This window comes from Pipistrellus kuhlii, unplaced genomic scaffold (assembly GCF_014108245.1).
Source record: "Pipistrellus kuhlii isolate mPipKuh1 unplaced genomic scaffold, mPipKuh1.p scaffold_m20_p_4, whole genome shotgun sequence".
Taxonomy (NCBI): Eukaryota; Metazoa; Chordata; class Mammalia; order Chiroptera; family Vespertilionidae; genus Pipistrellus; species Pipistrellus kuhlii.
Genome location: NW_023425540.1, coordinates 1,272,724 through 1,290,091, shown reverse-complemented (window position 1 = coordinate 1,290,091; position 17,368 = coordinate 1,272,724).

Below are 17,368 nucleotides of genomic sequence, written 5' to 3'. Positions count from 1 at the left end.
CCCAGCGGGATCATGGTTCCTGGCTTCCCCACCCTCCTAGCAGATTCCCCTCCCGCTCTGCCCAGGCCCCTCTCTGGCCTTTCCCTGCTCTCGCCATCTCCCCAAGCAGCAGACCTACTCCCACTCTGCCCGCTTTCCGGGAACCGGATCCCAGCTGCTTACCTGGGAAAGGGCTGGCATCGGGAACGAATGCCCTCCGCGCCTCCCAGCATTCACCAGGTTTGCCCAGGTCCCTTCCATTTCTACTTCCTTCCTCCGATCACAGAGAATGGCTCCCATGCCTGTGCTGTTCGCACGCCCCTCCACCCCCTCCAGAAAGCCCTCAGCAGCCGCTCTCCCGCCATCATTCTTCCTTCCTGCCTCTGTGGTGGTTTTAACTTGAGCGTTAAAATACGCTTCATTCGAAGTTTTCTTATAAGGATAGCTAAAATTGAAATAATATCATGAATAAAACTTTCCTAACTCAAAGACGCACACACACTCAACACACACGCTTCAGCCTTGCCTAGCCCTGTGGTCGGCAAACTGCGGCTCAAGAGCCACAGGCGGCTCTTTGGCCCTTGAGTGTGGCTCTTCCACAAAACACCACGGCCTGGGCGAGTCTATGTTGAAGAAGTGGTGTTAGAAGAAGTTTAAGTTTAAATAAGGTGGCTCTCCAAGGAAATGTCAATCGTTGTCCTGTTGATATTGGGCTCTGTTGACTAATGGGTTTGCCAACCACGGGTCTAAGCCCATAACAGTTTTTTAAAAGCCTTGTGACTCGCCTCAGACACAACTTGTGGAGTAATCTCCACTCTGCTTACTGCCTCGCCTCACCCTCGTTCCTCAGCCTCTGCAGTTTGGACTCATCTCCTCTGAGTCATCGGAAGGGGTTTGACTCAGGTTACCAATGACTGTCCAGCTCCCGTACAATGGGCGTTATCCGTCCTTATCTGGTGGACCCCTCCTCCATTGGCACCCTGCGGACCAGACTCCGGGACTCCCTCGGCATCCCCCCAACCCTAGTCCTCCTATCTCACATTCCTCTGTGGCTTCTTGATGACTCATGTCTTCTTACCAGGGAAGCAGGGATCAAGATCTGCCAATCCACACACTGTGTCTGACGTAGATTTTATTTGATCACACAAACCTGTGAAATAATTTTGAATTAGTTGATACTATTTAAAATGTAGGAATTCCAACAACCAAAAAATCTGGATTTCTACTTTCTCCTGAAAAATCTGAAAACCAGGTGTTCCTGGGTCTCTGAATCCACACAGGCACAGACACCAGGAGCAGAGCGGACAGCAGGCAGCTCCCGCACTCAGGCGGCATAACTCTCTGGGTCACCGCATCTGCTGCCGTCCTTCACTTGTTCAGGTCACTCCCTGCCTCCCCTGACTGTCCGGGGCACAGAATTCCAGTGTCACCATGTGGTCACTGCCGTCCACAGCTAGTGGCCGCAGACCTCCGTGAGCAGCCCTCAGACTTTATGGAGCCAGGATCACAGTTCCTCTTCCAGGACGAAGAAATCTCCTCAACCTGCTTGTTTCCGGACAGAGTCCTCCCACATCACAATCTGGTGCGAGAGCATCTGATTGGGGAAGCCATGTGCAGAGACAGGGAAGCTGGGAAGTCAGGTTTCCGTTCTCATTGGGAAGGTGAAATTCGGTGTAATGAAGAATAACATTTAGAGAAGGTGTCTGTCCCGATTAAGCCCCAATTAGTTGATTATCTGACTAGACTTAGTGGGACAAATGCAGGTGGCCAGGAGTCAGCAGTAACGTCCTCTCTCTTTTGCTTCCATGTCTAGACAGCTGAGCCGAGCCTGAACACATGGCACACAGGCAGAAGGAGTGTGCACTCACACAGGGCTTATTTACCTGTTCCTAGTGGGTCCTGGGCTCTGGCAAAGCCACCTGGCGATGCACATTGAAAGACGGACGATGAAAACAGAGATAGACAGGCGGTCGCAGCTGGTTCAGGCTCACACAGGACAGCAGTCTGGGCTGGTCTCACGGAGCGACGTGGAGTTCTGCCCTGTCAGGCAGGCGAGGCGGACTGAAGACGCTCCGGTGCTTTGTGGCCGGCGGTAAACACCTGTGTCTTCTCGTGGTGGGCCAGACGGCGTGCCTTATGCTGGGAGCAGGGCGTTCACCTCGAGAGAGTGGGGCGTTCACCAGTGTGGAAGTTAGAGTACTGGGGTCTCCACACAGCAAACACTTCACACAGTAATCATGTCACACATCAGAGGGCTTTCCTTATGACCATAACATTATCGCAACAGTGTCCTGAAGGTCTCGGCAGCCGCCATGACAGGTGGAGACTACTGGGAAATCCAGGCAAAGCTGGGTATGAAGTTGTTCCAATTGGACCTGCCCGTGGCCACAGCTGAGGGATGGTATAGGCTTCCTCACCCACAAGCTTCAAGAGTATTTTCTCAGAAGCACTCCACAACCCAGGAGCCGTCCACCACCTATCACCCATCCAGTGCTCCATCCATTTGGACGGCAGCTTAACACTCGGCATTGTCCCAACATAGCTCGGAGGACCACGGCAAGGGCAGGGAAATGGAGTCGAGAGCACACCCTAAGCAAACACAGAGAAAAGCAATTCCCAAATGATGGCTGAACGGCTGCTAGCAATTGGCAAATGTTTTCAAGAGGAAATTCTTGACCTCCAGCATCTAGTGGGCCATACAGGAGCCTGTGTGGACACACACTGACCAAAGAGAGAGTCTCAGCCCTCAAGCAAAAGCCAGTGGAAAATCAGAAATTCTCTGACAGCACCAAAGACCCTTCTCTGGGAAAGTCAGATGCCTGGGTTAATGACAGGGACAGGGATCCAGGTGACAAAGAAGGACCAGATCAAGGTAAGCCATGCCCTTCACTTCTATCCAGGGCAGCAGGAATGAATGGAGGCTGATGTAACATTGGGAAAGTTGTTTTGTCTGATTGATTGATTGATTGATTGATTGTCTGTTTAAAATGCTGCTGAAGTGCTTTGCTCTGTGCCCTGGAGGTTAAGCCCTAAGACAGGGTCTCCCTCCTTCCCCTACAGGGACTGGTTTCCCTCTAGGGTTGGCCAGGCCCTAGGAAAGGAGCAGAGGATGGGAAAAGAGAGAGAGGGAAGATGCATAGCCCCTGCTCCCTCCCTGTCTCAACCTCAGCTGCTTCTTCCTCTAGGACAAACCAGGATAGTGGTTGGCAAACTCTTTAGTCAACAGAGCCCAATATCAACAGGACAGTGATTGAAATTTCTTTGGAGAGCTATATTTTTTAAACTTAAACTTCTTCTAATGCCACTTCTTCAACATAGACTCGCCCAGGCCATGGTGTTTTGTGGAAGAGCCACAATCAAGGGGCCAAAGAGCCGCATGTGGCTCAAGAGCCGCAGTTTGCCGACCACGAGTACTGGGCAGCAAAGACTGGCAGCTGCCATGGAAACCTGGATGGAGAGTAAGCCATCTAGTCTACCATGCGCTGCCGAGACCTGTCTCCAGGGCCGTGGTGCCACGGGGCCCGAAAGCACGCTTTCCCGTCGTGCACTTGACCCTGAGCCTGAGCGTGCCGTAGCTCTCTTCCCTGCACCCCGGGGAGAGCAGTCTCGCCTCAGAACGGGCTATGTGTGTGAATGAACAAGGGAGCTTATTCTAGTCATGCGACGAGAGGACCATCGGAAGACCTGCGAGATCCTGGCTGATGTGTTCGCTGTCACACAGGAGCAGGTCAATCCAACTTCCTGCTCATACTTATGGCTTTCGGAGGGTAAATGTAGCTTCGTGGAGCAGGTATTTAATGAATGCATATTTTTTCCAATAAGCATACTTACACAAGTTGTAAGATCACATAGCCCTAGCTGAAACCGGTTTGGCTCAGTGGATAAAGCGCCAGTCTGCGGACTGAAAGGTCCCAGATTTGATTCTGGTCAAGGGAATGTACATTGGTTGCGGGCACATCCCTGGTGGGGTGTGCAGGAGGCAGTTGGTCAATGTTTCTCTCCCATCGATGTTTCTAGCTCTCTATCCCTCTCCCTTCCTCTCTGTAAAAAAATCAATAAAATGTATTTTTTTAAAAAAGATTATATACCCTTAAGACGCTAGGTTACAACTGTTACCCAAAAGACCTTGAGATTTAGAAGATGCATATCATTGAAGACTTTTATACATAATTATGTATTAAAGAGACAAAATTTGTACAAATATAAAGTGGAAATCTGGTTGGCATGGCTCAGAGGTTGAACTTTGACCTATGAACCAGGAGAGCTTGGTTCAAATCCCAGTCAGGGCACATGCGGGGATTCCAGCTCGATCCCTCGTGTGGGGCGTGCAGGAGGCAGCCGATCCATGGTTCTCTCTCATTGTCGATGTTTCTGTCTCTCTCTCCCTCCCCCTTCCTCTTTGAAATTAACAACCCAATCAATACACATTTGTGTATATATATATGACTTTAGCAAAAATAAATAAAATAAATACATAAATAAAGCTTCCCTGGGCTGAGAAATGTTTATGTGCCCTATTCTTAAAGTTCCTGAGCGTTTACCAATGAGAAAGGCGTGTTTGCTGGACTCAAATGGGAAATGCCTCCACATCTATAAAATGCAGAGAGAACAAAGGGGACCCTCAGAAAAGCATGCTTCCCACTGCCCTGCCCTCGTCCCCAGCGCCCTTCTCTGGAGTCACAAATGTCACTCGCTTCCTGTGTGTTTCTCCGGAATACTTTGTTTTGCAAAACTGGTGCCAGACTAGAAATCCCATTGTGCGGTTTGCATTGCCCATTTGTTACATCTTACCGATCACTCCACACCCCGGGGAGCGGCTCACTGTTTTTAAAGTGTGGAGCGCAAAGATGGAACGGCTTAGTCTGTTTTGTAAGACCTTCTTCCTGGCTTTGGGGCCCTGGACCAGCTTCTCACCAATCCTTCCTTTCTCCCTAACCTTTTAGCCACTGGAACCTTCTCTTTGTTTTCATGTATATAACAGGGAAGATAAAAACCAATGTGGTGATGATGATGAAGAAAAGGAGGAGGAGGAGGAGGAGGAGGAGGAGGAGGAGGAGGAGGAGGAGGAGGAGGAGGAAGAAGAAGAAGAAGAAGAAGGGGAAGGAGGAGAAGGGGGAAGGAGGAGAAGGGGGGAGGAGGAGGAGGAGGAGGAGGAGAAGGAGAAAGAGGAGGAGGAGGAGGAGGAGGAGGAAGAAGAGGGAAGGAGGAGAAGGGGGGAGGAGGAGGAGGAAGAAGAGGAGGAGGAGGGGGAAGAAGAAGGGGAAGGAGGAGAACGGGGAGGAGGAGAAGGGGGAAGAGGAGGAGGGGAAGGAGGAGGAGGAGGATAGAAGGCTACTTGAGATTGAGGAGACAATTGGTTTCCGCTGAGGGTTTCCCAGCAGCACACTGGGAAGTGCGATTCGGCAATCAGCTCTGGGGTGTTTGCTGATTAGGGTATCATAGTCAATTTCAAGTTACCAGTGTGAGGCCACTGAGCCCTCAGCTGGGAGGGGGCACGCCCCATTCTATAGCGCTCGCACTGAACAGATACAGACCTAACCTTGTCATCACAGAAAACTGTAAAATGATGAGGAAGGGGTTTGTTTTCAGATGTGTACTATTTTTGTTTCAGTATAATTCATTTCATACACTGTACATTTTTTTCATAATTTTCTATTTTTAAAAATTTTCAGTTACAGCTGACAAGCAACGTTAAATTAGTTTCAGATGTATGACGTGATGATTCCACTTTATTCATTTTTATAGCTTATCTTTTTACCGACAGCTTGTTAACGTTTAACCACTGGCTCACAGAATTCCCGCAAAGGTGATGTCAGCGTTTGCAAACTGGTGTGAGCCAGCTCTCGCCCATCTCTCCTCGAAGAGGTACCCACGTTAGCACACGCCTACAGACATCGTCTCTCCACTGATAACCATCTCGAATTTAGTGGGTCCAACACCACATCCTGATCACCTCGTCCTGAAACCCTTCTTCACGGTCTTCTGTATCCCAGCCAACAGCAGCTCTGCCCTGCCGATCGCCCCCCATGGAGGTCCTCGAGTCATCTTTCCCCTCTTCTTAGGCCCTCCACGTCGACCCTGTGCATGAGTCCCGCTGCCCCTGCCTTCATACACATCCAGAACCCAGCCCCTTCCCAGCACCTCCACTGGCACCAGCCCGGAGCCTCTGTGTGCCCAGCACCAGAGCGTGCCCCCACAGAGCAGACACTGAACGAACATTCAGGGAAACAGCGAAGGATGAAGGCGAGGTGGGGTATTTTGAAAAAGTTTTAATCTTATTTTTATAGGGTTTAACTTTCCTGTGACTTTATCCAACCAAACACCTTCAGTGGGTCCTTATTTCCTAGAAAAGTGTTTGCAGTTGGTAAGTTATAGTCTTCAAAGGTCCCACAAATCCACATACACGCCAAGCATTGCAATATGTCTGGTCACGTGTGTGAATGTCCATTTTTTCCTGTGACTGTAGAAGCTTTGGTGATAAATACAACACACACTTGTTTTAAAATGTCATTGAATTTATAGTAGCTTTTTGTCATTATACATTTTTTTTTTCAAGAAAGGCAATCTGATTGATTACAAAGGGGTGCCTCAACTAGTGGGGTGAGGGGAGGGGGGAGAAGGAAAAAATCCAAAAAACTAACCTAGGGAAGCAAGTCCAAACACAGCTGCATTTAATGTTTACACTCATAATTAAAGTTGTGCTGGTTGGTCCCGATAATGCAAAGGTGTGTACTTGGCTTTGTGAGGAACAACATGACTAGGGCAAGGTCTTCGTCCTCCAAGAATTCTAACCTACTTGGGATTCTCCCAGGAGTTCTATCATGAGGGGGTGGAATGTGGGTGAGGTGCAGAGTGGGTCAGAGAACCACGATTGAAGGAACTTTATGGCTAAAGCACCAAGTGCAGGGCTGGAAGCGGGCAGCGGGAGGAGAAGCTAGAAAGGCACATTGCAGTCAAATCGTTGTAAGTTAGGCTGATGAACTGATCCTCGTTCCGGAAGTAAAAAGCAGCCTTTGATGTTTTTCAACGTCATTCCACGAATACCTGCCACACACCTGCGGGAGCAGCAGGCGCCTGGGCACCAGGAGAGAGAGACGCTGCTGTCCTCATCTCCAGCAGGAGGTGACGTCACCGGGTCTCTGGTGGTGGGGATCAGATTTCTTGCCGAAAAGATCGACTATTTTATTGACTCTTGATCGCTTGTAAGAGGAAACTATCTTGGTCACATAAAACGTTGTGATTATGAACAATTGCCCTCACCTGAGATTCTCTCCAACCCCTTTGACAGGGAAGATAGAGGCTAAAGAAGAAGGATGAGAAGCAGGAGGATTGTTGTGGGTAGAATCGTGCATGGGTGGGGTCTGGCCAGGGGAGGGGACATGGGCAGTTGGCCGGCCTACCTGCTGGTTGAATCCCTGGTCCAGGGGACACTTTGCATATTAGCCTTTTATTCTATAGGATATACACTGAGCGGCTCGATGATTATGCATTCAGATATCATCATAATCTGGCCCATCAGTGCATATTTTTTTAAATTTTTTAAAATATATTTTATTGATTTTTTACAGAGAGGAAGAGAGAGGGATAAAGAGCTAGAAACATCAATGAGAGAGAATCATCGATCAGCTGCCTCTTGCACACCCCCTACTGGGGATGTGCCCACAACCAAGGTACATGCCCTTGACTGGAATCGAATCTGGGTCCTTTCAGTCCGCAGGCTGATGCTCTATCCACTGAGGCAAACCGGTTTCTGCCTCAGTGCATATTTTATACTGTCTATGAGGCCCCTGGAACCATAAGAAATGCAAAAAATTCACTGTTAATAACTCATTCTCAAATTGCCCCTCTTAAACGTCAAATTGCCCCCCTGGGGGGCGTGCGCCCACGTTGGGAACTACGGCTCTACATCAGGTCAGGGGACTGAGACTTGAGGTTTTGGGTGAAACAGAAAGCTGAGTCCTGACTCAAGGCACCCAGGAAGGCAGTGACAAGGTCCGCACGGAGCCCTGTCACAGCGCGTTGCCCTCTGACCCCGGCCACAGACATCCCGCCGGCACCACGGCATCAGGCACGTGGCAGGTGTGTAGGGTTATGTGATAAACACAACAGACACCACCCCTGCCCTCCTGGAACTTCAAGTCTAGTGAGAAAGATGGATGATAAATAATTCACCACAGCCGTAACCGGTTTGGCTCAATGGATAGAGCGTCGGCCTGCGGACTGAAAGGTTCCAGGTTCAATTCCGGTCAAGGGCATGTACCTGGGTTGTGGGCACATCCCCAGTAGAAGGTATGCAAGAGGCAGCTGATCGATGATTCTCTCTCATCGATGTTTCTGGCTCTCTATCCCTCTCTCTTCCTCTCTGTGAAAAATCAATAAAATATATTTTTAAAAATAAAAAATAACTCACCACATTTCCATGTAAATGACTATTGGGTTGAGTAGTTTTACTTATGCAAATAACGTGTGTAAAGGCAAAGGACAGAATGCTGTCGCCGTATTACCAAGACTGAGGATCTCCGACGTCGAGTCTCAGAGGCTGAGGAAGGCTAGCGAGACCGATGGCCTGGCGTTAGGATGGGGGGCGATGAGGGTTTTCCCCGAGACGGATGCGGTTTGAGTTGGTACTCAGAGGGACCACAGAGCTTGCCTCGTGTGGGGAACAGCCGACGGGTTACTGATTCTCAGCGGGGGAGGCAGGGAGGGGCACACGTGACGTTGGAGAGGGGGCAAAGGCCGGAGCCCACAGAAAATGAGTCAAGATGAGATCTTCCAAAGAGCATGCCCTTTCCCTAAGCCTAATTAAGACAGTTTTTTAAAAAATCTATAATCCATTACAAAGTATTATTTAAACTGAAAAAAAAAAAAATCCAAACAGAACGTCCAGCCATCACTCCGCACTGGAAACACCTCCATCGGCCACCCACGGGAGGTGCGAGGCTTCCCTTGCTGTGACACGAATATTCTGGGCTGTGACATCCCTGGCCTGGGCCTGGGCACTGGACAAGGGGTTCTGCTCGCTGTCCCTCCCAGGAGCATGGCGCGCACCAGCAGCCCCGGGTCGCCGAGATAAGAGGGAGAACCCGGTCAGCTCACCCACGCTGCTATCAGGGTGTTCCTATCAGCTGGCTCTGAAACCCCACATCCAAGAACAGGATCTGTGTAGTTCCCGGCAGCTCACCCATCACCCGAGACAGTGCCTGCCATGGAGTAAACTCTTGATAGGTGTTTGCAGAGTGAAAGCTGCACTGGGTTTTAACATAAGCCACCATTACAGAGATGTTTGTCTATAATCCTTCACTCCAGAGAATTCCATGCAGCTGCCTAATCCACCGGCCCCTAGCACTGCCCACCACCGGACCCTCATAGGAAGTTCCTTAGCTCACATCCCCCTGGCGCCTCTGCGAAGTCCTCTGTTCCATCTGTGGATCTGCGGAATTAGCAATCACCAGACCGTGTGTTTCTCTGACCAATCACAATGCCCCTCGAACCGAATTCCTCAACCCAAGGATGGAAGCCTTTCTGGTTAAAGGATTCTTACTTCAGCGCACACACCACGGCAAAGAGCATAAAAGCAATGTCAGTGATCGCATGTCATCATCACGTTCTCCAGAGACAAGAGAGAAGCCATGTGCCTGGCAAATGTCCGAGGGCTCTGATGAAAAGCAAATGAGGAGCTCCAGGTTTGCCAAGCCACCCCGAATCAAACCTGGAGCCTGCCCTCCCTGGGCGATCCTGCCGTCTCACACAGAGCCGGGAGAGCCGGGCGACTCCCCGAGGCCGCCCGCAGCTCCTCTGAGCTCCGCGGCGAGCAGCCCTGGCCTGGGCAGCCTGTTGCTGTGGACGGTCTCAGCTGGAGCGGGGTGGGGTGCAGGGAAGCACAGGGGTGCTGCTTGGTGAGGGATTCTTCTCCCGATGAGCCATTAGCAGCGATGCGTCAGCACACACCGCCCCTATGTGGCCTCCACTGGAGGCCCGTCTGCCCCTCTACTTGCAGGTGGTAGAGGCGAAGGCAAGAGAAGGGGGGTGCGCCTGGGTTCCTGTCATGGAGAACAGTGCCAGCCCCTGTCCCGGTGAAAGGTGTGCCCTCCGCGGAGCTGACGCTGCTTCTCACAGCCCCGCTCAGAATCAGTGGATGGAAAACGCAGATGGCAGGCGGCAGGCCGTGCCACGGGGCTGGTCCTCCTTGGTGCTCCCTGACCTGAGCTACCATGACCGGCAGTTGTATGAACACGTGATTGGAAGAATATACAATCAGGAGCATGTCTCAGCTCAGCATTCTGGAAGAGGATAGAATCAAAATGGTCACTGTAGCCCAGTCGGTGTGGCTCAGTGGTTGAGCATTGACCTATGAACCAGGTGACCACGGTTCCATTCTCAGTCAGGGCCCATGTCAGAGTTGCAGGCTCGATCCCCAGTAGGGGGCGTGCAGGAAGCAGCCAATCAGTAATTCTCTCTCATCATGGATGTCTCTCTCTCTCCCTCTCACTTCCTCTCTGAAATAAAAAAATATATATATTTTGAAAAATTGTCAATATAATAGATACGCCCCTCTCTGTAAATGCATTATTGTGCTAATAGAGGATTAGTACATTAAAATGATTGCATTTGACAACTTTAATTTTCAACATGAATCCTCACAGACTACATGTGTAGTTGACTCAATCCAAGCAGCAGGCTTTTGGGAGGCCCAGGTTTTGCGGAGCGCATCAGGTTTATAACCAAAATACAGATTTCTTCCCATGGACCAGAGCACAAGCTCACTGGTGAGATAAGGAACTGGCAAAGAACACAACTGGAAACAATACAAAAGAGTATATAATTAGAATAACAAGAAAGGCCCAGAGGAAGTAGAAGGAAGGAAATAATAAAAATCAGAGCAAAAATAAATGACATAGACATTAAAAAAAAAAATACAAAAGACCAATAAAACCAAGAGCTGGTTCTTTGAAAAGATAAGCAAGATTGATGAACCTTTAGTCAGACTCGTCAAGAAACCCAGAGAGAGGACCCAAATAAGCAAAATCAGAAATGAACGTGGTGGAGTGACCACTGACACCACAGAAACACCAAGGATTGTAAGAAAGGATAGTGAATGCCCACATTCCAACAAAACGGACAACCTGGGCGAAACAGACATCTTCCTAGAAAAATTCAATCTTCTAAAACTCAGGAACCTGAATAGGCTGATAACCACTAATGAAATACCCTGTTTCCCCGAAAATAAGACAGTGTCTTATATTAATTTTTTCTCCAAAAGTTGTGCTAGGTCTTATTTTCAGGGGATGTCTTATCTTTCCATGCGCTAGGTCTTATTTTCGGGGAAACACGGTAGAAGCAGCCATCAAAAACCTTCCAGCCAACAAAAGCCTGGCTCAGACGGCTTCACAGGAGTCTTACCCAACATCCAAAGAAGAACTGACACCCGTCCTCAAACTATTCCAAAAGCCCAAGAGGAAGGGACACTCACAGCCTCTTCTTAGAAGGCCAGCATTCCCTAACTCCAAAACCAGGCAAAGACGCTACAGAGAAAGAGAATTCCAGGCCACTATCCCTGATGAACACAGACGCTAAAATTCTCAACAAAATATTAGCAAACTGGACCCGGCAATATATCTGGAAGATCACACACCATGACCAAGTGGGGTTCATTCCAGGGCTACAAGGCTGGTACAACGTTCGCAAATCAGAAAATGTGACACATCACAGAAACCAACAGAAGGATCAGAGTCAGAGGATCCTCTCAGCAGCGGGGAGAGGGGCCAGAGGAATGAACCAAGGAACTTACGAGCATACAAGTCTGGGTGGGCGAGAACCAGAGCAGAGAGGGTAATGGGGAGAAAACGGGGGACATATGTAAAACTCTCAACAATGAAGATACATTCTTTTTTAAAGAAAGAGAAAAAGAAAAAGGGGGGAGGATGGTATATAACTAGGAGCTGAGCCATTTAATGGGAACCACACAATCAATTCTATTTATGTATTTTAATATTTTTTAAAATTTTTATTTATTGAGAGAAGGGAAGGAGGAGAGAGAGAGAGAGAGAGAGAGAGAGAGAGAGAGAGAGAGAGATTGATTTGCTGTTCTCCTTATTTATGCATTCTTTGGTTGATTGTTGTATGTGCCCTGACTGGGATCAAACCTGCAAGCTTGGCGTATCTGGCTGTTGCTCTAGCAAAGGGAGCCACCCAGCCAGGGCCCAATCAGTTCTATTTACATTGCACAAGCCCGGGCCCCGCTCACAGCCAGCCCAGGACTGAGTCCTGCTCTGTGAGGTGTGGATGGAATGGGAACCAGAAAGGAGGACAAAGGTATCCTCCGCAGAGGAACATCAAAGTCACAGCCGAGCCGGGCCGGTGTGGCTCCGAGGGGGACACCTATGAACCAGGAGGTCAAGGTTCGGTTCCTGGTCAGCGCACACGCCCAGCTGCTGCGGGCTCCATCCCCAGTAAGGGGTGTGCAGGAGGCCCCAACCCATGATTCTCTCTCATCATGGATGTGTTTATCTCTCTCTCCCTCTCCATTCCTCGCTTTGAAATCAATTTTTAAAAAAATTAAAAAGTCAAAGCCAAGAAATGAGAGCCAGCCTGGTGGTGCCCACAGCGAAGAAGGCAGCTTAGAGGAGAGTCTTTCTAAGACCCTGCCTTGGTGCTGACTCAGGGTTGAAACCACCCCAGCGATGAAGCGTCTTTCCCCCAAGGCACCGCATTTCCCAGGACGGGGCCTGTGGGCACCGGTGGTCCTGGCTTCAGGCCGCCAGCAGCTGCGGGGCCGGCAGCTCTGCCTCCCTCCGCAGCTGCGGCCTCTGTGCAGCGGGACGCGTGGTGACCCACTTTATCAGCGCGCTTCACGATGGCCAGGTCCCCTCAGTCAAAACAAGTCGCCTCGCTTTTGTAACACGGGTTGAAATGTACCCGCTCTCCCTGAGCTATGCAAAATATTATACCTTTATTTATTCTAAATAATCTGCTCTCGTCCTGTCCTTGACTCCCCGCTGCCGCCGATAACGGGAGGAAAACAGCGTCTCGTTAAAACCTCCACTTCAAAGCCCTGACGCAGCCCCTCCTGTGAACTCCGTCCCTCGCTGCCAGGCCTTTCTTGCTGCTGGAGGGTCTCCTCGCCCCCTCGCCCTGGTCAAGACCGTCTCTGCCTCAGGGAGGGAAGCTGCTCTGTCACGTGCACGCAGTGGGATGAGAGGGCCTCGGTCTGCCTGCTCTTCCCCCGTGTGGGTCCCGCACCGTCTCACCGGCCACATGTGACTCTGAGCTCTGGAAATGTGGCTGAGCCCAATGCAGGGACACACACACCGGCTTTCCAACGTTCAGTAAAAATAGATGTATAAGTAATAGTTTCTATTGACTTCAAGGTGAAATGAAAATATTTTTAATATATTGGGTTAAATGAAACATGCTCACTGTTAAAATTAATTTCACCTTTAATAATTTTTTACCTCTTGAATGGAGCTACTAGGACATTTTATTTTTTTTAAATATATTTTTATTGATTTCAGAGAGGAAGGGAGAAACATCAGTGACGTTATAGAAACGTCAGCGATGAGAGAGAATCATTGATTGGCTGCCTCCTGCACACCTCCTACTGGGGATAGCCTGCAATCTGGGCATGTGCCCTGGCCAGGAATGCTGGCTGGGCAGCTAGAACATTCCAGATGGCCTGTGTGGCTCACCTTGTATTTTCATGGCACTCTTGGGGCCCGGGGCCCCGTGGAGTGAGGCGGATCTGCCCCTCCACAGTGGGCACTGGCGGGTGCTGGGCGGGTGCTGGGCAGGGTCTGGTCGCCCCGGTGGCGCCCCGATGGCGCCAGTCCCCGGTGTGACCGCCGCTGTAAGTCCTCCGTCAGCTACGACTTCCTTTCCCGACCTCAGCCACTGCCACACGTCTGTGTGTGACGTGGTGACTAGTAAGAAATATATACGGTGTTTGGTCTTCCGTTCCCAGCACAGAGCTCCTAAAAACCGTGGGATTTCCTGTGATGCTGCCAATAAAGGCTTCTCGTGTGCTGTTGAAGAGTGGTCGTGGGGACGCCCCTAAGGGCGGGACCGGTGCTGAGAGGACTGGAGTTTTCTGTCCCACACTCGGACCGCCGATGGCCTAGGCCTGGAAGCTAGATGGGTCCGCAGAGGTCAAGGGTTTCACAATCGCTGTGCCGAGGTGACGAGGGCCCGCAGGACCCCAAAAGAACGGGGTGCAGAGGCTTCTGGTGAGCATGTGGAGGTTTGGGAGCCTGGCATGCTCAGAGCGGGCACTGAGGCTTCCACCACTCCCTCATGCCTACCCCCCTTACACACACACACACACACACACACACACACACACACACACACACATACGCACATCTGTCTCCTCCCTCCGGCTGCTCCTGAGTGCATCCTTTTCCAATAAACTGGAGACCCGGTGAGTGACTGGTCCTCTGAGCTCAGTGAGCCATCGAGCCAATTCACTGGCCCCCAGGCGGGGTCAGGGGAGCCTCTGATCACCGCCGGTGGTCACAGCGCCGGGACAGCCTGGGTTTGTGATTGGCATCTGAAGTGGCTAGGAGGAGGGGACAGGCTCCCAGGACTGAACCCTGAACCCGACGTGATGGAGAGAGGGGCAGGCATCAGGGACACCCAGCGGGCGGCCACCCGGAGCCGGTCTCACCCTCCGCTCCCCACCGCCCGGCAGTGCGCGTAGCGCCGTCCAGGCCCGTCGCCCCGCACCCCGTGCCTCGCTGGGCCTGCCAGGGCTGTGGCCGATCCAGAGGAGGCAGGCCAGCCAGGAGCTCTGAGACCCCGGGCGCCATCAGGGCACTGTCCTCGGGCCACGCCTGCCTCTGCCCAAGGCCCGGGCGACCGTTTACCCATCCCTGTTCTGGAAGCAGGTCTGCTTATCTGGCCTCCATTGCATTCCTGCTAGCCTGCTCCTTCCTTGCCATAGAAAGCTTTCTCGTCCCTGGTCCTGCCTGGGGTTTCCCTCCATCGCCTTCTCCCCGCTCGCTGAGGAGGCGGAAATGCTAGAATCCGGACCTGAGACTGGAGCTTGGTACTGACAGGAGAGCCGGGAAGGTCCACTCCAGAGCCACGGAGCTGCCCTCGGCCAGTGACACGGGGGCTCCATCGCCACGTGGGCTGGGCCCTCGCACCCAGCAGCCTGCCCTTCTCTGCCGAGCAGCGCTCAGGTCTCCTCCCAACCGGCTCCCCCGCCTCCAGCCCGCGGCCAGGAGCGCTGCAGACAGGACGAGAACGGCCGCGTGAGGAGGACCCTGAGCAGCGCCGTGACGCGGGCACGTGGGAAGGAGGGGAGCCGGAGCCGAGCCGGCCGCCCCCAAACGTGCCGCCTTGGGATACGGAGGGCCTCAAGCGGGTTGTTTTTAAGCCACGGGAGCCTCGGGGGAAGCTTTGATCTTCCCGGAATCGCCTCAAAGACTCCGATCGGGCCCGGCTCCAGGGAGCTATCATCGCAGAGAAGTGCCGCTCAGCGTGCGCGTGTCCCGGGCGGGGAGCCGCACCAGGCCTGCGATCAAAGCGCCCGGCCCGGTTACAGATGGCCCTGGCAGTCCCCTCGCCCCGCTCGCTCGGGCGCCTGGGAGCCCCGTGCCCGGACCTGTCCGCGGCGCCTCTTCTCGGGGGACCCGCGGGCACACAGGGCAGTAAAGCTGGGTGTCCTCTCCGTGCGCACTCGCTCCCTCTCTCTTCCTCTCTCTCCCTCTCTCTCCCTCTCTCTCCCTCTCTCTCCCTCTCTCCCTCTCTCTCCCTCTCTCCCTCTCTCTCCCTCTCTCCCTCTCTCTCTCCCTCTCTCTCCCTCTCTCTCTCTCTCTCTCTCTCTCTCTCTCTCTCTCTCTCTCTCCCTCGTCCGTTTGGTTGTTAGACCAGCGGAAGCATGAGGAGGAGAAGGAGGCAATGTCCCCCTGACCGGGAGGAAGCAGGACGGGCCCGGGGAGGTCTGAGGTGGACAGCCTGGAGGTGGTGGCCTCCAGCAGGAGCTCTGGGCAAGGGGCTTGTGCAGGGAATGGGGCGCCGGCTGCTCATTGGCCTGTCCGCTCCTCCTGGCTGCGCTGCCCAGCAGGCTGTCCAGGAAGGTCTGCCCAGCGGGCTGTCCAGGAAGGTCTGTCCAGGAAGGCCTGTCCAGGAAGGTCTGTCCAGCGTGCTGTCCAGGAAGGCCTGTCCAGGAAGGTCTGCCCAGCGGGCTGTCCAGGAAGGCCTGTCCAGGAAGGCCTGTCCAGGAAGGCCTGTCCAGCGGGCTGTCCAGGAAGGTCTGTCCAGCGGGCTGTCCAGGAAGGCCTGCCCATCGGGCTGTCCAGGAAGGGCTGCCCATCGTGCTGTCCAGGAAGGGCTGTCCAGGAAGGCTTGCCCATCGGGCTGTCCAGGAAGGCCTGTCCAGCGGGCTGTCCAGGAAGGCCTGTCCAGCGGGCTGTCCAGGAAGGTCTGTCCAGGAAGGCCTGTCCATCGGGCTGTCCAGGAAGGTCTGCCCATCGTGCTGTCCAGCGGGCTGTCCAGGAAGGTCTGCCCAGCGGGCTGTCCAGGAAGGGCTGTCCTCGGCCCGAGAGCCTGGGAGCCAAGGTGGGTGCCGGGTGCTACACGCTGGCCTGTCCACGCTGGCCTGCCCACGCACCGCTGCTGGTCACTCTGGACTCAAACCCATGCTCCTCCCACTCTCCGCTGCTCCTCCCTCCGCTCCCCTCCTCCGAACGGGGAGGTGCTCTCCGACCAGCCGCGCTCAGCCCCGGCCTTGTTCATTTCGGTTGGTTTGTTGGTTTTTGTTGGGAATGTGTATATATATATATCATTGATGTCAGAGAGGAAGGGAGAGGGAGAGAGGGAGAGAGAAGCATCAATGCTGAGAGAGAATCAGGGATCGGCTGCCTCCCACACGCCCCACACTGAGGATCGAGCCCATAACCCGGGCTGTGCCCTGACCGGGAATCGAACCCTGACCTCCTGGTTCATAGGTCGACGCTCAGCCACTGAGCCACGCAGGCCGGTGTTTGTTTTGTTTTTATATCCTCTTCATGGTTGGTCCTATCACAGATGTCCCCCCCCCCTCCTGCACCCCCTCTGCCCAGCGCCCCCGCCGTGTCTCACCAGCCCATGCCCGTGTCCACGGCGAGGCACGTCAGTACATGAGCCTTTGGTGGGCCTCCCCTCATTGCCCCATCCCCACATGGCAGTGTGCCAGCCTGCCCCTGCCTCCCTGCTCCAGGGCAGCCTGTTCCTTTTGTGGCTCCAGCGCTGCGTCCAGAACGGTCTCGGTGTGGGTGGCGGCCCCATGCCCGCGATGGACTCTGCCTGCCTCTAGCCGGGCCCTGTCCTCCGCTCCAGACACCCGCTCGGGCAGCCCCGGGCTGTCTCTCACAGCCTCGGGCACCTGCGTGTCCCGCGGGCTCCTGCCTCC